The sequence below is a fragment of the Bombina bombina genome, chromosome 7, assembly GCF_027579735.1.
Source record: "Bombina bombina isolate aBomBom1 chromosome 7, aBomBom1.pri, whole genome shotgun sequence".
NCBI lineage: Eukaryota > Metazoa > Chordata > Amphibia > Anura > Bombinatoridae > Bombina > Bombina bombina.
Genome location: NC_069505.1, coordinates 260,444,023 through 260,460,284, shown reverse-complemented (window position 1 = coordinate 260,460,284; position 16,262 = coordinate 260,444,023). Strand labels below are relative to the sequence as shown.

Genomic DNA, 16,262 nt, shown 5'->3' with positions numbered 1-16,262 from the left:
CATTTTGAACGATGGAACCTTGAGAAACTTGTTTAAGATCTTGAGATCTAAGATTGGTCTGAACGTTCCCTCTTTTTTGGGAACTATGAACAGATTGGAGTAGAACCCCATCCCCTGTTCTCCTAATGGAACAGGATGAATCACTCCCATTTTTAACAGGTCTTCTACACAACGTAAGAATGCCTGTCTTTTTATGTGGTCTGAAGACAACTGAGACTTGTGGAACCTCCCCCTTGGGGGAAGCCCCTTGAATTCCAGAAGATAACCTTGGGAGACTATTTCTAGCGCCCAAGGATCTAGAACATCTCTTGCCCAAGCCTGAGCGAAGAGAGAGAGTCTGCCCCCCACCAGATCCGGTCCCGGATCGGGGGCCAACATTTCATGCTGTCTTGGTAGCAGTGGCAGGTTTCTTGGCCTGCTTTCCCTTGTTCCAGCCTTGCATTGGTCTCCAAGCTGGCTTGGCTTGAGAAGTATTACCCTCTTGCTTAGAGGACGTAGCACTTTGGGCTGGTCCGTTTCTACGAAAGGGACGAAAATTAGGTTTATTTTTGGCCTTGAAAGGCCGATCCTGAGGAAGGGCGTGGCCCTTACCCCCAGTGATATCAGAGATAATCTCTTTCAAGTCAGGGCCAAACAGCGTTTTCCCCTTGAAAGGAATGTTAAGTAGCTTGTTCTTGGAAGACGCATCAGCTGACCAAGATTTCAACCAAAGCGCTCTGCGCGCCACAATAGCAAACCCAGAATTCTTAGCCGCTAACCTAGCCAATTGCAAAGTGGCGTCTAGGGTGAAAGAATTAGCCAATTTGAGAGCATTGATTCTGTCCATAATCTCCTCATAAGGAGGAGAATCACTATCGACCGCCTTTACCAGCTCATCGAACCAGAAACACGCGGCTGTAGCGACAGGGACAATGCATGAAATTGGTTGTAGAAGGTAACCCTGCTGAACAAACATCTTTTTAAGTAAACCTTCTAATTTTTTATCCATAGGATCTTTGAAAGCACAACTATCTTCTATGGGTATAGTGGTGCGTTTGTTTAAAGTGGAAACCGCTCCCTCGACCTTGGGGACTGTCTGCCATAAGTCCTTTCTGGGGTCGACCATAGGAAACAATTTTTTAAATATGGGGGGAGGGACGAAAGGAATACCGGGCCTTTCCCATTCTTTATTTACAATGTCCGCCACCCGCTTGGGTATAGGAAAAGCTTCTGGGAGCCCCGGGACCTCTAGGAACTTGTCCATTTTACATAGTTTCTCTGGGATGACCAACTTGTCACAATCATCCAGAGTGGATAATACCTCCTTAAGCAGAATGCGGAGATGTTCCAACTTAAATTTAAACGTAATCACATCAGGTTCAGCTTGTTGAGAAATGTTCCCTGAATCAGTAATTTCTCCCTCAGACAAAACCTCCCTGGCCCCATCAGACTGGTTTAGGGGCCCTTCAGAACCATTATTATCAGCGTCGTCATGCTCTTCAGTATCTAAAACAGAGCAGTCGCGCTTACGCTGATAAGTGTGCATTTTGGCTAAAATGTTTTTGACAGAATTATCCATTACAGCCGTTAATTGTTGCATAGTAAGGAGTATTGGCGCGCTAGATGTACTAGGGGCCTCCTGAGTGGGCAAGACTCGTGTAGACGAAGGAGGGAATGATGCAGTACCATGCTTACTCCCCTCACTTGAGGAATCATCTTGGGCATCATTGTCATTGTCACATAAATCACATTTATTTAAATGAGAAGGAACTCTGGCTTCCCCACATTCAGAACACAGTCTATCTGGTAGTTCAGACATGTTAAACAGGCATAAACTTGATAACAAAGTACAAAAAACGTTTTAAAATAAAACCGTTACTGTCACTTTAAATTTTAAACTGAACACACTTTATTACTGCAATTGCGAAAAAATATGAAGGAATTGTTCAAAATTCACCAAAATTTCACCACAGCGTCTTAAAGCCTTAAAAGTATTGCACACCAAATTTGGAAGCTTTAACCCTTAAAATAACGGAACCGGAGCCGTTTATAACTTTAACCCCTTTACAGTCCCTGGAATCTGCTTTGCTGAGACCCAACCAAGCCCAAAGGGGAATACGATACCAAATGACGCCTTCAGAAAGTCTTTTCTATGTATCAGAGCTCCTCACACATGCGACTGCATGTCATGCCTCTCAAAAACAAGTGCGCAACACCGGCGCGAAAATGAGGCTCTGCCTATGCTTTGGGAAAGCCCCTAAGAATAAGGTGTCTAAAACAGTGCCTGCCGATATAATCTTATCAAAATACCCAGATTAAACGATTCCTCAAGGCTAAATATGTGTTAATAATGAATCGATTTAGCCCAGAAAAAGTCTACAGTCTTAATAAGCCCTTGTGAAGCCCTTATTTACTATCTTAATAAACATGGCTTACCGGATCCCATAGGGAAAATGACAGCTTCCAGCATTACATCGTCTTGTTAGAATGTGTCATACCTCAAGCAGCAAGAGACTGCTCACTGTTCCCCCAACTGAAGTTAATTTCCTCTCAACAGTCCTGTGTGGAACAGCCAAGGATTTTAGTGACGGTTGCTAAAATCATTTTCCTCATACAAACAGAAATCTTCATCTCTTTTCTGTTTCTGAGTAAATAGTACATACCAGCACTATTTTAAAATAACAAACTCTTGATTGAATAATAAAAACTACAGTTAAACACTAAAAAACTCTAAGCCATCTCCGTGGAGATGTTGCCTGTACAACGGCAAAGAGAATGACTGGGGTAGGCGGAGCCTAGGAGGGATCATGTGACCAGCTTTGCTGGGCTCTTTGCCATTTCCTGTTGGGGAAGAGAATATCCCACAAGTAAGGATGACGCCGTGGACCGGACACACCTATGTTGGAGAAACAAAATTTTAACAAAGTTAATACACACGTTGTCAAATATTCATAAAATACATTTACAATCATCTTGTGTCTATGCTCTAACTTTGTTCAACATTTTATCAAGATATTTATTAATTAAATGTAAAAATAAATAAAATAAACATACACCATTATATTGTGTAATAAAAATTAAATTTAAATATCTGAATTTCTAATTATACATAATAATGTATATCACATTTCAATAATATATATGTATGCTGAACATAAATGTAATATTTCATGTCCATTCAAATACCTCTATATCAACTATAATATGTATTCCTTTTTCTGATTGTGATCCCTAAATATCTAATTATGAAATAAGTATGACTAATGTATGTAAGCTACTAATATTCGACATTCTTCCTGTGATTCTTAACTAGCATGCATTAGTACACCAACCTGGATAATGCATGGTCTTTGAAAGTCAATTCAGGGGTAAACAGTTGATCTTCAATAGGTGTCTTATTCATCAGTTCATAAAATAGAGGACTGTGAAATACCATCTAAAAAAGTAAAATCATCTAAGTGTCTGATTGTGATCTCTAAATATCTAATTATGAACTAAATATGACTAATGTATGTAAGCTACTAATATTCAACATTCTTCCTGTGATTCTTAACTAGCATGCATTGGTACACCAACCTGGATAATGCATGGTCTTTGAAAGGCAATTCAGGGGTAAACAGTTGATCTTCAATAGGTGTCTTATTCATCAGTTCATAAAATAGAGGACTGTGAAATACCATCTAAAAAAGTAAAATCATCTAAGTGTCTGATTGTGATCCCTAAATATCTAATTATGAACTAAATATGACTAATGTATGTAAGCTACTAATATTCAACATTCTTCCTGTGATTCTTAACTAGCATGCATTGGTACACCAACCTGGATAATGCATGGTCTTTGAAAGTCAATTCAGGGGTAAACAGTTGATCTTCAATAGGTGTCTTATTCATCATTTCAAAAATAGAGGACTGTGAAATACCATCTAAAAATTAGAAAATAATCTAAGTGTCTCCAATAGGATGCCTCCACAGCCTTATTCTATCAAATAGTTGGCACTTACCATGTGAACATGTCTTTGTATGGTTTTCAAGGTCAGCAGATTGGAAAGATAATGCCAGACATGATCCCATTGGTATACTTCAATTTCAATCTTGGCTTTTTCCACTGTCAGTCTGGGCAATCTTCACTGTCAGGCTTCTAATTCTTCCCTTTCAGTCTTTAGATTAAGTCAGCTCCCTAATGGCAGAAAAAGTTTAATAAAAATTACTACAAGTGTGTGAATCAGTTCTGTACCCCTCTACCACCCCCCATTTCTGAATCAATTTCTGTCACTAGCTTACTAAGCGTGTGTAGCATCTTGTGTTATGTTCTATCAAGTGTGAAGATGAGTCATATTGAGCAGAACGAACCTGTAATGTGTGACATTGAACCATAGTCATGCTAGAGGATAGTTAAGCTAGAGGATCCCTTTCTGAGTATTTACATTTTAAGTAATGTGTAAACTAAATACTAGTTTAGAAAATGTATGCCATATGATGTATTTGTGTACAATTCATGCCAGCAACAGTCCATACATTTATACTTACCAGCTGAAGTCCTCTTTAAAAACCAGGCGGCAAAGACTCGCTACAGGACCCAATGCACAGAGCATCACCTATATTAATAAATGAAACACATTTTTAGCATTTGATGAACAATCCTAACATGTTTGCACAATTCTCTACTTGTCATTTCCCTAGAGTTCACATCTATTGACAATACTCCAGTCTAACTTCTATTATTTACCGTCTAAAGTGGCGGTTGATGATGTCTGCTCTGACATTGAGCCCCTCGTCCCGGAATGGCCCCTCTAGAACAGGATCATCCTCCTCATCTCTGAGGAGGCTTCGGTGCGCCGGGACGCCCTGCAGCATCCCAGCCCGCTGTGCAATATTATGCAGGACGCTACAGGCTACAACGATCTTAGCCACCTTCTTTGGGTTGTACTGGAGGGCTCCTCCCGACCTGTCCAGGCACCTGAACCTCATCTTCAGGAGCCCGAACATCCGTTCAACCACCGCCCTGGTTCTCTTATGAGCCCTATTGTAGCGCTCCTCAGACACATCAGTCGGGCTACGCAAGGGGGTAATGAGCCAAGGCCGGCTCATGTACCCAGAATCACCTATAAATTATGAACAGAACATAATTCAAACAGAATCCTCAAAATAGTATTTACAAATGTTTATTTTGTAAAAGAATAATCTAGTTCAATATTATTCTCTATCTTCCCATTTCAGCTAAGACATGCTACATATGCGTATTTCTCCTAAACCAGACCTTGTGTAAAATGGCAATGAAATGGTTACATTGCATTCTCTATCTGAGCATTTAAGGTAAGACATGCTACATATCTGCATTGAACTAAAAGTAGACATTAGCGGAAAGAGACAATGACATGGTTAAATTGCATTAGCTAATATCTTCCCATTTCAGCTAAGACATGCTACATATGCATATTTCTCCTAAACCAAACCTTGTGTAAAATGCAAACTAAATGGTTACATTGCATTCTCTATCTGAGCATTTAAGGTAAGACATGCTACATATCTGCATTGAACTAAAAGTAGACATTAGCGGAAAGAGACAATGACATGGTTAAATTGCATTTGCTGCTATCTTCCCATTTCAGCTAAGACATGCTACATATGCGCATTTCTCCTAAACCAGACCTTGTGTAAAATGGCAACGAAATGGTTACATTGCATTCTCTATCTGAGCATTTAAGGTAAGACATGCTACATATCTGCATTGAACTAAAAGTAGACATTAGCGGAAAGAGACAATGACATGGTTAAATTGCATTAGCTAATATCTTGCCATTTCAGCTAAGACATGCTACATATGCGTATTCGATCCGGGCGATGTCATCTTCCAAGAGGGGCTGAAGAAGTCTTCTATCCGGGCGATGTCATCTTCCAAGCCGGGTCTTGAATCTTCATCCCGCCGACGCGGAACATCCTTCTTTACCGACGGACTACCGACGAATGAAGGCTCCTTTAAGGGACGTCATCCAAGATGGCTTCCCTTCAATTCCGATTGGCTGATAGGATTCTATCAGCCAATCGGAATTAAGGTAGGAAAATTCTGATTGGCTGAAGGAATCAGCCAATCAGATTCAAGTTCAATCCGATTGGCTGATCCAATCAGCCAATCAGATTGAGCTTGCATTCTATTGGCTGTTCCGATCAGCCATTTTTTTTATTTTGGGGGGTTTGTTATTTTATTAGGGGGCTTAGATTAGGTGTAAGTATCTTAAAATTGTTGTAATATTTTTAAAATGTTTGTAACTTATTTTTTTTATTTTTTGTAACTTAGCTTTTTTTTATTTTTTGTACTTTAGTTAATGTAATTTTATTTAATTATAGTTATTTGTACGTAGTTTATTTAATTTATTTAATGATAGTGTAGTGTTAGGTTTAATTGTAACTTAGGTTAGGATTTATTTTACAGGTAATTTTGCATTTCTTTTAGCTAGGTAGTTTTTAAATAGTTAATAACTATTTAATAACTATTTTAACTAGCTAAAATAAATACAAAGTTACCTGTAAAATAAATATAAATCCGAAGATAGCTACAATGTAATTATTATTTATATTGTAGCTATCTTAGGGTTTATTTTACAGGTAAGTATTTAGTTTTAAATAGGAATAATTTATTAAAGTATAGTGTAGTGATAGGTGTAATTGTAACTTAGGTTAGTTTTTATTTTACAGGTAAATTTCTCTTTATTTTAGCTAGGTAAGCTATTAAATAGTTAATAACTATTTAATAGCTATTGTACCTAGTTAAAATAAATTGAAAGTTGCCTGTAAAATAAAAATAAATCCTAAGATAGCTACAATATAATTATTATTTATATTGTAGCTATATTAGGGTTTATTTTACAGGTAAGTATTTAGTTTTAAATAGGATTAACTTAGTTAATAAGAGAAATATTATTTAGATTTATTTAATTAATATTTAAGTTAGGGGGGTGTTAGGGTTAGTGTTAGACTTAGGTTTAGGGGTTAATAATTTTATTACAGTGGCGGCGGTGTAGTGGGGGCAGGATAGGGGTTAATAAATTTAATATAGGTGGCGACGGTGTAGGGGGGGCAGGATAGGGGTTAATAAATTTAATATAGGTGGCGACGGTGTAGGGGGGGCAGGATAGGGGTTAATAAATTTATTATAGGTGGCGACGGTGTAGGGGGGGCAGGATAGGGGTTAATAAATTTAATATAGGTTGCGTCGGGTTCAGGTAGCGGCGGTTTAGGGGTTAAACTATTTAATTATTTGCGGCGAAGTCCGGGATCAGCAGGATAGGGGTTAATAACTTTATTATAGAGGGCGGCGGTATAGGGGGGGCAGGATAGGGGTTACTAGGTATAATGTAGGTGGCGGTGGGCTCCGGGAGCGGCGGTTTAGGGGTTAAGACATTTATTATAGTTGCGGTGGGCTACGGGAGCGGCGGTTTAGGGGTTAATATGTATAGAACTTGTACTTTCGCTATGGTCAGACTCCCATTGATTCCTATGGGATCCGCCGTCTCCAGGGTGGCGGTTTGAAAACCAGGTACGCTGGGCCGGAAAAGTGCCGAGCGTACCTGCTAGTTTTTTGATAACTAGCAAAAGTAGTCAGATTGTGCCGCACTTGTGTGCGGAACATCTGGAGTGACGTAAGAATCGATCTGTGTCGGACTGAGTCCGGCGGATCGAAGTTTACGTCACAAAATTCTACTTTTGCCGGTCTCTAGCCTTTGATAACTAAGGCGAATCAGCCTCGCCACAAATACGCTGCGGAATTCCAGCGTATTTGAGGTTGACGGCTTGATAACTACCCCCCTCTGTCTCTCACACAAACACACACACTCTCACACAGTGACACACACACTCTCACATTCAGACACATACACTCTGTCTCTCACACAAACACACACACTCTCACACAGTGACACACACACTCTCACATTCAGACACATACACTCTGTCTCTCACACAGACACACACACACTCAGTGACACACACACACTTTTATATTCAGACAAATACAGTCTGTCTCTCACACAGACACACTCAAAGACATGGACAACTATAAAGGCACTAACTCTCTCACACACACACACACACAGAGATAAAAATGTAGACAGCAAGCTACCCGGGCCCGCATATATCAGACCCAAGACCAAATATCTATTAGGGTCAGTTTCCTGGGTCACCGAGCAGATCCCAACTGAGAGCATTAGTGGTACTCTGGTCTACCTGTTACATCTGTACATTTATATGGATGTCTAGCTGTAATCGAATGGTGCCTAACATCATAAAACAGAACTAAACTTGTAACTGAGCTGCACAGTCTGTTTATGTAAAGTCTGCACACAGCCTGGGGACACTGAGTGTGCTTAGGGTGCAGTGAGTCAGCTTGTCTTTGTATGGAGACCACTCTATATGCAGGAAAGATCCAGATATACTCTCTGCCTATCCGCTTACCTTGTAGGTCTCTGGGATGGGCCCTACACTGCAGAAAAAGAAAACAAATGAAGGGAGAGGGAGGGATGGAGGGATGGATGGGGAACTACACTACAGAGAAAGGTGGGGGCCCTAGCTAATGATCGTTGGAGGGGGGAGGTGGGGGAACCACTACAGAAAGAAAATAAAAAATTATATATATGTACTATAGGTACTAGCAGATTGCTGCCAGTACTAAAGATGACTGCCATTAGTGGGAGGGTTAGAGAGCTATTTGGGGGGATCAGGGAGGTGGAAGAGTTGAGGAGGATCACTACACTACAGATAAAGGTGGGGGCCCTAGCTAATGATCGCTGGAGGGGGGAGGTGGGGGAACCACTACAGAAAGAAAATAAAAAATACATTTATATATGTATATATATATATATAGAATGCAAAAGTAGAGAAGGCGCTCAGGTAGAAAGGAATATGATGCTGAAAGTGCTATAAAAAGCACTGTACTCAAAAGAGCAAATAATGTCGAGTTCCAGGCAGCAGGGTATGTAAAAAGAAGAACTTTATTCCATTCGTTAAAAAGGACAAAACCAGGATGTCCTATACAGAGCCAGCAGTGACTCTAACAATCAGGCAAGTGAGCTGATCCCCATGCAGACATGTTTCGTGCACCAGGTGCACTTGGTCACTACATATATAGGTACTAGCGGATTGTTGCCAGTACTAAAGATGACTGCCACTAGTGGGAGGGGGAGGGTTAGAGAGCTATTTGGGGGGATCAGAGAAGTGGAAGAGTTGAGGAGGAGCACTACATTGCAGAAAAAAGAAATATAAAAAATAATATTAATAATAAAAAACAAAACCTAAACTGCATACTGGCAGACTGTCTGGCAGTACTGAAGATGGTGGTGACCAGTGGGGGGGTGAGGGAGGAAAGAGAGCTGTTTGGGAGGGATCAGGTAGGGGTCAGAGGGTGGGAGGTGTCAGGTTGGAGGGTAATCTCTACACTAAATCTACACTTAAAGGGACAGTTTGCTCAAATATTTTCTGTTTGTATTTTCATTTCTTTTTTGTTATATTAGTCCCACAAATTAATATTATTGAATCTAGGTCAATGAAATAAAATTAAATAGGTAGCGTGATATCTCAGGGGCCGATCGTGCCCTAGGTTCACTTCCACTGACCTAGACATTATGGGCGCGATCCGATATAGATCGTAGTTTGCGGCGCAAGCGAGAGAACCCCCGCCGCCCGTAGTTTCAGCTCGCAACTCGAGCTATCACATATACGGCGCCGTCAGATGCTAAAGTGCCGTAAATCGGATAAACCAGCAATGTCCAGAAATCTGCGTAAGTACAAATTTCTGGAGTCGCCAGTGACTTACGGCACTTTAGAAACTGCCGGCGCCTACAAAACCTGACTAAGTTATAAAATCTCCCTTACTGTCTAACACGCCTCCCAAACATAGCCCGACATGTATACCCCTCTATCCACTATCCCCCCTCACTCTCCTAATAATAAATGTATTAACCCCTAAACTGCCGCTCCCGGACCCCACCGCACCTAATAAAGTTATTAACCCCTAAACCGCCGCTCCGGACCCTGCCACCACCTACATTACCTACCCCTTAATGTGAGCTCCTACCCCGCCGCCATCTACATTAACTACCCCCTAATGTGAGCTCATACCCGCGGCCACCTACATTAACTACCCCCTAATGTGAACTCCTACCCCGCCGCCAGCTATATTAAAATTATCAACCCCTTATCTAATCCCCCTACCCCGCCGCCAGCTATATTAAAATTATTAACCCCTAATTTAATCCCCCCTACACCGCCGCAAGCTATATTAAATTATTAACCCCTAATCTAATCCCCTATACCGCCGCCACCTATATTAAATTAATTAACCCCTAATCTAATCCCCCTACCCCGCCGCCAGCTATATTAAAATTATTAACCCCTAATTTGATCCCTTTACACCGCCGCCAGCTATATTAAATTAATCAACCCCTAATCTATATCCCCTATACCGCCGCCACCTATATTAAATTAATTAACCCCTAATCTAATCCCCCTATACCGCCGCCACCTATATTAAATTAATTAACCCCTAAAATACTAAACTATCCGTACCACTAAACCTAAGTCTAACCCTACAAATAGCCCTGAAAAGGGCTTTTTGCGTGGCATTACCCCAAAGTAAACAGCTCTATTGCCAGCCCTTAAAAGGGCTTTTTGCGGGGCTTTGCCCCAAAGTAATCAGCTCTTTTACCAGCCCTTAAAAGGGCTTTTGGCGGGGCATTGTCACAAAGTAAACAGCTCTTTTGCCTATAATCTAAATACCCCTACACCGCCGCCACCTATAATCAATGTATTATCCCCTTATCTAATCCCCCTACACCGCAGCCACCTATATTAAATACATTAACCCCTAATCTAATCCCCCTACACCGCAGCCACCTATATTAAATACATTAACCCCTAATCTAATCCCCCTACACTGCCGCCACCTATATTAACTATATTAACCCTAATTATATTAGGGTTAATATAGTTAATATTCGGCTAGATTTAGAGTTCTGCGGCCAAAGAGGTGCATTAGCTACGCATGCTTTTTTCCCCCCGCACCTTTTAAATACCGCTGGAATGGCTGCGTTAGGCTCCAAAAAAGGGAGCGTAGAGCATATTTACCGCCACTGCAACTCTAAATACCAGCGGTGCTTACGGACGCGGCCAGCTTCAAAAACGTGCTCGTGCACGATTCCCCCATAGGGCAGTTTGAGCTGAAAAAAAACCCAACACCTGCAAAAAAGCAGCGTTAAGCTCCTAACGCAGCCCCATTGTTTCCTATGGGGAAACACTTCCTAAGTCTGCACCTAACACCCTAACATGTACCCCGAGTCTAAAACCCCTAGCCTTACACTTATTAACCCCTAATCTGCCGCCCCCGCTATCGCTGACCCCTGCATATTATTATTAACCCCTAATCTGCCGCTCCGTACACCGCCGCAACCTACGTTATCCCTATGTACCCCTAATCTGCTGCCGCTAACACCGCCGACCCCTATATTATATTTATTAACCCCTAATCTGCCGCCCCCGCTATCGCTGACCCCTGTATATTATTATTATTAACCCCTAATCTACCGCTCCGTACACCGCCCCCAACGTCGCCTCCACCTACCTACAATAATTAACCCCTAATCTGCCGACCGGATCTCACCGCTACTCTAATAAATGTATTAACCCCTAAAGCTAAGTCTAACCCTAACACTAACACCCCCCTAAGTTAAATATAATTTACATCTAACGAAATAAATTAACTCTTATTAAATAAATTATTCCTATTTAAAGCTAAATACTTACCTGTAAAATAAACCCTAATATAGCTACAATATAAATTATAATTATATTGTAGCTATTTTAGGATTTATTATTTATTTTACAGGCAACTTTGTAATTATTTTAACCAGGTACAATAGCTATTAAATAGTTAATAACTATTTAATAGCTACCTAGTTAAAATAATTACAAAATGACCTGTAAAATAAATCCTAACCTAAGTTACAATTAAACCTAACACTACACTATCAATAAATTAATTAAATAAAATACCTACAATTATCTACAATTAAACCTAACACTACACTATCAATAAATTGATTAAATAAAATACCTACAATTATCTACAATTAAACCTAACACTACACTATCAATAAATTAATTAAATACAATACCTACAAATAAATACAATGAAATAAACTAACTAAAGTACAAAAAATAAAAAAGAACTAAGTTACAAAAAATAAAAAAATATTTACAAACATTAGAAAAATATTACAACAATTACACCTACTCTAAGCCCCCTAATAAAATAACAAAGACCCCCAAAATAAAAAAATGCCCTACCCTATTCTAAAATTAAAATAGAAAAGCTCTTTTACCTTACCAGCCCCAAAGAATTCAGCTCTTTTGCCTGTAAAAAAAACCATACAATACCCCCCCGCAACATTACAACCCACCACCCACATACCCCTAATCTAACCCAAACCCCCCTTAAATAAACCTTACACTAAGCCCCTGAAGATCTCCCTACCTTGTCTTCACCACGCCGGGTTCACCGATCGATCCAGAAGAGCCTCCGATGTCTTGATCCAAGCGCAAGCGGGGGGCTGAAGATGTCCATGATCCGGCTGAAGTCTTCATCCAAGCGGGAGCTGAAGAGGTCCATGATCCGACTGAAGTCTTCTATCAAGCGGCATCTTCAATCTTCTTTCTTCCGGATCCATGTAGTTCATCCCGCCGACGCGGAACATCCATCTTCACCGACGACTTCCCGACGAATGACGGTTCCTTTAAGAGACGTCATCCAAGATGGCGTCCCTCGAATTCCGATTGGCTGATAGGATTCTATCAGCCAATCGGAATTAAGGTAGGAAAATTCTGATTGGCTGATGGAATCAGCCAATCAGATTCAAGTTCAATCCGATTGGCTGATCCGATCAGCCAATCAGATTGAGCTCGCATTCTATTGGCTGATCGGAACAGCCAATAGAATGCGATCTCAATCTGATTGGCTGATTCCATCAGCCAATCGGATTGAACTTGAATCTGATAGGCTGATTCCATCAGCCAATCAGAATTTTCCTACCTTAATTCCGATTGGCTGATAGAATCCTATCAGCCAATCGGAATTCGAGGGACGCCATCTTGGATGACGTCCCTTAAAGGAACCTTCATTCGCCGTCTAGTCGTCGGAAGAAGAGGATGGATCCGCGCTGGAGGTCTTGAAGATCAGCCGGTCGTCATCGGATGGAAGAACATAGAAGATGCGGCTTGGATGCAGATGTTTGCCGGTCCGGATGTCCTCTTCTGCCCACTTGGATCAAGACTTCAGCCGGAGGATGGATGTCTTCAGCCCCCCGCTTGGTCTTGGATCAAGACATCGAAGCCTGGACGGATCGCTGATACCCGGTGAGGTGAAGATAAGGTAGGAAGATCTTCAGGGGCTTAGTGTTAGGTTTATTTAAGGGGGGTTTGGGTTAGATTAGGGGTATGTGGGTGGTGGGTTGTAATGTTGGGGTGGGGGGTATTGTATGTTTTTTTTCCAGGCAAAAGAGCTGAATTCTTTGGGGCATGCCCCGCAAATGGCCCTTTTAAGGGCTGGTAAGGTAAAAGAGCTTTTCTATTTTAATTTTAGAATAGGGTAGGGCATTTTTTTATTTTGGGGGTCTTTGTTATTTTATTAGGGGGCTTAGAGTAGGTGTAATTAGTTTAAAATTGTTGTAATATTTTTCTAATGTTTGTAAATATTTTTTTATTTTTTGTACTTTAGTTAGTTTATTTCATTGTATTTATTTGTAGGTATTGTATTTAATTAATTTATTGATAGTGTAGTGTTAGGTTTAATTGTAGATAATTGTAGGTAGTTTATTTAATTTATTTATTGATAGTGTAGTGTTAGGTTTAATTGTAACTTAGGTTAGGATTTATTTTACAGGTAATTTTGTAATTATTTTAGCTAGGTAGCTATTAAATAGTTATTAACTATTTAATAGCTATTGTACCTGGTTAAAATAATTACAAAGTTGCCTGTAAAATAAATATAAATCCCAAAATAGCTACAATATAATTATAATTTATATTGTAGCTATATTACGGTTTATTTTACAGGTAAGTATTTAGCTTTAATTAGGAATAATTTATTTAATAAGAGTTAATTTATTTCGTTAGATTTAAATTATATTTAATTTAGGGGGGTGTTAGTGTTAGAGTTAGACTTAGCTTTAGGGGTTAATACATTTATTAGAGTAGCGGTGAGATCCGGTTGGCAGATTAGGGGTTAATTATTGTAGGTAGAGTGGAGGCGACGTTGGGGGCAGCAGATTAGGGGTTAATAAATATAATATAGGGGTCGGCGGTGTTAGGGGCAGCAGATTAGGGGTACATAGGGATAACGTAGGTTGCGGCGGTGTACGGAGCAGCAGATTAGGGGTTAATAATAATATGCAGGGGTCAGCGATAGCGGGGGCGGAAGATTAGGGGTTAATAAATATAATATAGGGGTCGGCGGTATTAGGGGCAGCAGATTAGGGGTACATAGGGATAATGTAGGTGGCGGCGGTGTGCGGTCAACAGATTAGGGGTTAAAAAATTTTATTAGAGTGGCGGCGATGTGGGGGGACCTCGGTTTAGGGGTACATAGGTAGTTTATGGGTGTTAGTGTACTTTAGAGCACAGTAGTTAAGAGCTTTATAAACCGGCGTTAGCCCAGAAAGCTCTTAACTACTAACTTTTTTCTGCGGCTGGAGTTTTGTCGTTAGATTTCTAACGCTCACTTCAGCCACGACTCTAAATACCGGCGTTAGAAAGATCCCATTGAAAATATAGGATACGCAAATGGCGTAGGGGGATCTGCGGTACGGAAAAGTCGCGGCTGCAAAGTGAGCGTTAGACCCTTTCCTGACTGACTCCAAATACCAGCGGTAGCCCAAAACCAGCGTTAGGAGCCTCTAACGCTGGTTTTGGCGGCTACCGCCAAACTCTAAATCTAGCCGATTGTTATTATATTATATATATTAACTATATTAACCCTAATTATATTAGGGTTAATATAGTTAATATAGTTATTATATTATATATATATATTAAGTATAATAACCCTATCTAACTCTAACACCCCTAACTAAATTATTATTAAAATAAATCTAATTAAGCGGCAAAGAAGAAGTCTTCCATCCCGGTGATGTCTTCATCCAAGCGGCAAAGAAGAGGTCCTCCATCGGGGCGAAGTTTTCCTCCAAGCGGCATCTTCAATCTTCTTTTTTCAGCCTTCCGATGCGGAACATCCAGCTGGCCCGACGACTGAACGACGAATGAAGTTTCCTTTAAATGACGTAATCCAAGATGGCGTCCGTCGAATTCCGATTGCCTGATAGGATTCTATTATCCAATAGGAATTAAGGTAAGAAAATCTGATTGGCTGATTCAATCAGCCAATCAGATTCAAGTTCAATCCGATTGGCTGATCCAATCAGCCAATCAGATTGAGCTTGCATTCTATTGGCTGATCGGAACAGCCAATAGAATGCAAGCTCAATCTGATTGGCTGATTGGCGTTGCCGGCTTTTGCGGGCGACGCTGCATATTGGATCGAGGCCTATGTGCAAAAAGAACTGCTAATCAGTGTTGGGTTTATACACTTTCCTTGCAAGGGACAAACTTACAATATAATTACCAATTTCCAACAATGGTTTCCAATTCATCAGAATTCCTGTACAAAAACAGGCTGCAGATTAAATTAGTAAAACCATTCTGATTAGTAAATGATTAATATTGAAGTCTAGTTGAACACAAAAACAAAATATAATTACCAATTTCCAACTATGGTTTCCAATTCATCAGAATTCCTGTACAGAAACATTGTAGGTAGCTCAGGTGATTATTTTCCTTGGTTTTCTAAGTCATTTCAATGCATTGGCGAAGCTGCAGATTAAATTAGTAAAACCATTCTGATTAGTAAATGATTAATATTGAAGTCTAGTTGAACACAAAAACAAACAAAACACTATAAAAAACATTGCATTGCAGCTTTTCAAGGGGATTACCCAGAAGCAAACAATAATTGAATTTAATGACGGTAAAGTCAAAACTTTCATGATTTAGACAGAGCATGCAATTAGAGTTACCCCCTTTAGTTGAGACCAAACCTGAAACCTGAACACTCTTGGTCTGTGCACAGTGCAACAAAAACATTTTTGCAGAATATACACTATGCATAACACATACTGTATATACAAGTTTGCACATAAATATTAACTCTCACACACTCTCTCTCACACACACATACACTCTCTCAC

General features: G+C 40.2%; 1 long non-coding RNA gene across 1 annotated transcript; it reads right to left on the bottom strand.

The window, feature by feature from the left end:
* Positions 1–4,070: 4,070 nt before the first annotated feature.
* LOC128635847 (uncharacterized) lies at positions 4,071–4,849 on the bottom strand. The gene is made up of 3 exons (XR_008398599.1): positions 4,706–4,849; positions 4,507–4,574; positions 4,071–4,156 (listed from the first exon to the last, which is right to left on the bottom strand). It is a non-coding gene; the product is annotated as an uncharacterized LOC128635847 (long non-coding RNA).
* Between the last annotated feature and the right edge of the window lie 11,413 nt (positions 4,850–16,262).